The sequence below is a fragment of the Phascolarctos cinereus genome, unplaced genomic scaffold (genome assembly GCF_003287225.1).
Source record: "Phascolarctos cinereus isolate Bilbo 61053 unplaced genomic scaffold, phaCin_HiC Scaffold_726;HRSCAF=1367, whole genome shotgun sequence".
Taxonomy (NCBI): domain Eukaryota; kingdom Metazoa; phylum Chordata; class Mammalia; order Diprotodontia; family Phascolarctidae; genus Phascolarctos; species Phascolarctos cinereus.
The window spans coordinates 298,310,254-298,316,016 of NW_027556098.1; positions in this window are offsets into that span (position 1 = coordinate 298,310,254).

Genomic DNA, 5,763 nt, shown 5'->3' on the forward strand with positions numbered 1-5,763 from the left:
TAGCTAACTTCTCAGATAATATCAGTTAATTCTCAATATCTCTAGAATTGTGGGTTTATTATTTAGTTACATTCAATTAAGTAATTTTAACAAGCATTTATTAACTACCTACTATGTTCAAAGCACTGTGCTAGGCACTAGAGAGTTAAAAAAAAAAGTGAAACTGTCCTGGCTCTCAAGAAACATATATTTTACTTAGTAGCAGTTGCAACGTGTACATAGGTAAATAAATACAAAGTAGTTTGAAGTGGAATAGAGTACTAACAACATAGTGGGGCAGTGGAGATTGTGGGTGGGAGGAGAAATCAGAGAAAGTTTCACTGAAGCAGTTATATCCCGGTAGCTATCTCAATGCCTTGAACATAATAGGTTCTTAATAAATGCTTATGGACTGACTGACTTAGTGAAGCTCTGAAATATGGTAAGGATTCTGAGAGCCAATGATGAGGAGGGCACTTAGTAGGGGATGGTTAATGCACATACCCATGGGTGAGAAATGGAACCACATTGAGAGGGAAATCTAGTGCTTCAATCTGGCTAGGAGATAAAGTGTATAAATTGGGGATTATTAGGGAAAGTAATAAGAAAAAGTTCACTTAGGCTTATATGTGGCTTTGGACTTGTATTGGGTTGTTTAATCCAATCACATTTGAAGTTATAAGGGTTAGGTCTATATTTTCCTCCAGCTATCTATAAAATTGGAGTTTTTTGAATTATGACTTGCCCCCTTTCTGCTGTAAACACAGTAAACATAAGTTCTTCAGTTATTTTAATCCTTTTTTAGTTGTCTCTGTTCTCATTGACTCTATTCCTCTCACCTTTGATTCTTCTAGTTTGTTACCCCTTTCTTTTAGGGTTTTATGTATTAGTTCTCCTCTCCTGCTTTTATCTGGTTATATATTTCTATCCCCTCTTTTTTCCTCTTAGTCAAATAGGTGATTCTCCCTTCCTCTCTCCCCTTCAGCTAGTCTTGCTAATTCTCTCTCTCTCTCTCCCTCTGTGTATGTGTGTGTGTATGTGTGTGTGTGTATGCCCCTTCTGGAAAAGGTATTTTTCACTCTTCATTTTCCATCTTTTCTTTTTGTTTACTCTAGACCCTCATTCTCTGATTCATGGTCCCTATCATGTTCTCCCTCTCTTTTCTTTGTATTCTTCATACAATCAAAGCTTCCAAGGTGTCTGTTTTAGGCTCTTCCCTTTAGAAACTTTCTGCCCCTGCCTTGCAGGGATTACCTCATGGATTACCTTTTTCTCTTGTGCCTCACTTTCAGAACAACACCATTAATATTGTAAGTGTCAAAGAGAACAGTGTTCCATGGCAAGGCACCACACCCTTCCACCTTCCTCCATTGATTTATATCCTTTCTTGTAGACCTTTTTTTCCTCTACATTAGCCTGGAATTCTCCACCCTGGGTCCATGATCTCCTACTACTCCAGGAGTTATTTGCCTCCAGGGGTTCCAACTCTACCTCTTCGGTAGATTTTTCAGGCACCAAGACAACAAGGGCTCATCCAATGTAAAGTCTTCATCTTCTATCATTCATCCATAGAACCCAATCCCACCTCCAATGCAAGGTCTCCTTTTGTTTCTCACCTTTTCACTCTTTTGCCCCTCCACTTCATTTACTTCCCTGTAAGCTCTTCTCTTTCTGAGACCACAGAGATCACCTTCCCATCATTGCTAGCCCTTGAGTTGACCCTGGCATATCAATCCTCTATATTCCTCTGCTCCTGTCCTCCCCTTTCATGTACCCTACTGTATTATAATGCAGTCTCACAAAAGAAGCAGTCACCTGCAGACAGAATATTGCCAAATTCTGTCCACAATGCCTCCTGTCCACCTCTTAACTGATACCTCACCCTTCCCTTTGACTGTGGTTTCCTTGAGGGCTGGATCTCAAAGAGTCTTAAACTCTTCCTATACTGGGCATTTCACAATTCATCGGCCTTGGTTTCTGTCCCAACTGGCTTTTGGAGGGTCAGAACTTCCCCCTCAACCATGGATGCTGTGCCCTTTCCTCAGGCTTGGTGGAATGCTGCACAGCTCCACCACACAGTGTCCGTTTCTGGTGACCTCTCTTCCCAAGTTCTTTGGCCTGGTGCCAGAAGTTCAGAACTACCAGCAGTCTGAGTCTGTTTGCAGCATTAGGGTTTCTGGGTTTCAGCCCCTGGAAGACTTTTGCTCCTGAAGGGCTGTGGACAAGCTGTCTATCAAGGCCAGGGAAAACTTCTAAAGCCTGGCATTATGGTCTCTATGGTGCAAGAAAGAGGGAGGGGAAATCAGCATTTAGGGGTGATTTATGATGTAGATCTGTGTTGTGACCTTGGTTCTGCTAGTGTGGTCTCACTGACAGTAGCATGACAAGTGAGGGAGGGTTTTAAAGTCAGTTCAGTTCCTGTTTTTTGTTTTGTTTTGTTTTAACCTTGTTTTGGATTTTTAGTGTTCTAGATCATGGAAACAACTGAAGTCACTTTATTTCTGGCACATAATTTCTGTTTTGGAGAGATTTGAGAGGTTGTGGGGATTGAAGAAAATGTCTTCCTATTAACAATTCCTTCCTTATTTATCTGCTGATGTGTATTTCAAGTGTCTCCCTCAGAACCAATGCCAGTGGGCCTAAGCTTTAGGGGAAACTGGCCTATACGTATGTACCAGAAAGGCAGAATTCATCTGGTCAAGGACATATCACCTTATGTTGTTCAGTTGTGGACAAAGAGAAGAACTGAGGAACCTCAATTTGGCTTCATTTGACTCATACGTTTTGTCTCAGAATATATCTGAGAATTCTCATCTTATTCGTGTTCACACTTTAGTGAAGTGAGCAATTTTTCATAATAGCTCTGTCCTTTAGAAACTTACACTTTGAAATAGGCAACATATGTAAAATAAATGCAGTTGGAACCAGAAAAGAAATCAAATATGATCAAAGCCACACTTACTATTCTCCTAGAAAAAGCTGTTCTTCCTTCTTAATTCAATTCAATTCAACACACATTTACTAAATGTCTCCTAAATGGAAGGCAAGGAGCAGCATGCCAGGGTGGACAGAGGAATGGCCTTGGAGTCTGAAAAATCTGAATTCAGATTCTGTTGCTGGCACATACTAGCTGTGTGATCATAATATCTCAGTGCCCCCAGAGATGGTGAGTTACAGGCAAATTGTGGACTCATATCAGTGGAGCAAGTTTTTACTTTGGAAATTTCCAAAACATGTTGATGTGCTAGGTTCTGGGAGATATGAGGGGAAAATAACACAGTTCCTGCCCTTTAGGAAATTATATTCTACTACACAAACATCACATGTGCACAAAGTTAATATGCACCAATTTGAAAAGCGAAGACACTAACAACTGTAAGATCACGAACAGCTTCCCAGAGGAGGTAACTTCTGAGCTGAACATTAAAGATTAAGTTTGGTTTCTAAGGCATAGAGTTAGAGAAGGAATGTCATCTAGGAATGGAAGACAGATGTGTACTGTGGTGGAAATGGAATGTTCATCCTCGGAATACAGTTTATCTGTTCTCTAAAAACTTCCCTGTAGGAAAGGGATTCTGTATCCTCCCACTTCTCTTCATGTGTACTTGATGATAGATTTAGAAACTTTCCTTCATGTCTAATAAAAAATTTCTTCTGCTGATATTTGCTTTGCTTTCAGTCAGCATGGAGGCAGATGGCTATACTGACAAAATCCCTCACAAGCTTTATTTATATTATCAGAGAAAAAGACTTTTAAGCTAATAACATATTTGAAAAAGAAAATTCTGTATTTGTTTTTAAAAGCAGGGCAAAAGAAAATACAGAAAGCCCTTAATTAGTGGCAAATTTCTTTACAGTTAAAAAGAAACATCAGAAAATCATAAAAACTGTCATTTAAGGAGGGAAGCTTTCTATGTGTGGATAATGAACTACACACAATTATGAATCTCTAGCCAATTTGTAAGATTTGTGAACCTTTGTACACACACACACACACACACACACACACGGCACACACGTGCACACACACATGCACACATACACAGAGAATGAATAAAGACAAGACTCTGAAAAGACCAATGAATCCTGGTTCCTGGTTCTGGTCTCCATCGGTATAAGAACTAACACATCTAGCTTTGTTTTTTTCTTAGATGGATAGATATTTATATCAATTTATACTCTTCTAACCTCAGGCAGGGTAACAATTTAATAAGTGTTTCTTAAGTACCTTTCTATATATAGAGCTCTGTTCATCACACTGTCTCCATTCTTATGGAATTTTCAGCTTAAAAGGGATACATTGCATGCAAGATAACAATAACATACATACATACATACATATATGTGCATGTGTATATGTAGCAAGAGAGATGCATATATCTATATCTCTCTATATCTGTAAATATGCATATACATTGAAAAGTGCAAAAATTAGTTTCATGAGGCCTGAGGGGGAAAGCTTATTACCCACTAGAGAGATCTTGGAAGGCTTAATAGAAGAGTAACATGAATTGAGTTTTAAAGACAGAGGGAATGCAACATGCAAAGAGAAGGAAAGGGGACATTCTAGGCACAAGGCACAATAACAGTAAAAGCATGGCAATAAAAAGTTATAGAAGAGGTTTAGAAAATAATGAGAATTTCCATCAATATGAAATATTGAATACAAGAAGGGTGGTAATTCTGAAATAGTGCTAAAAAAAAGCAACATGGTAGCTCATTGTGGAGGGCTTTGAATGCCAAGTAAAGGATTTTGAACTTTACTCAATAGGCAGTAGGGAACTATTAAGGGTGTTTAATCAAAATATATTTTGATATGAAGTATGCAAAAAGAAGATCAGTGTGATATAGTGTGAAGGATGGATTGGTAAGGGGGGGAGTATGGAAGAGGTAAAGCCCATTAAGAAGTTATTTCAATAGTCCAAGTATAGAGTTCTATTTCAAAGGTGGTGGATACAAGAATAAAAAGAAACAGAACCATGAGATATTGAAAGAAGGAAATAAGCATTTATTAGGTGCCTACTATGTGCTAGGTACTGTGCTAAGCACTTTACAAATATTGTCTCATATACCATTTACCCTGTGAGGTGGGTGCTATTATAACCTTCATTTTACAATTGAGGAAACTGAGGCAAACAGGTTAAGTGATTTACCCAATGTCACATAGCAAATAAGAGTCTGAGGCTGAATTTAATTGCAAGCTTTCCTAAGTCCAGGTTTATACACTGGGTCTTGTAGCTGCCTACTGAAGAGATAGACTCAACAATCCATTTTTAAATTTGGGTTGGAATCTTTCGGGGTTTTTTTGTTTGTTTTTCATGTAGCAGAACAGTGGCACAGTTGTCACTGCAAGCAGCTCTAGAGTCCAGTCCCCAAAATAGAACACCTGAGAAATTATGTCTGGAGGAATAGAACAATAATAATTAGCCCCAAGACAGCACTTTCCTTCTCCCTGAAGGGAGATCAAACCATCCCAATGCAATGTATAATTTAACATATAATCACTGATTTGTCTCTTCAAAGCATTCTGTTGAGATAACTACACCAATATGAGAGCTCTCTGAAATGATCTGAAGTGCTCACTGGACTAGACCCCAGAAGACCTGGGTTTGAGTGCTTCCTCTGAGACTTAGCTACATGACTCTGAGGACCCTCTCAGTCTCAGTTTACTCATATGCAAAAGACAGTAATACATTCATTGCATACCTTTCATTACTTACCTATTGCAAGGAAATCACTTTGTAAAAATTGTATAGCACTACCTAGATGTGAGCTAAATTGTTG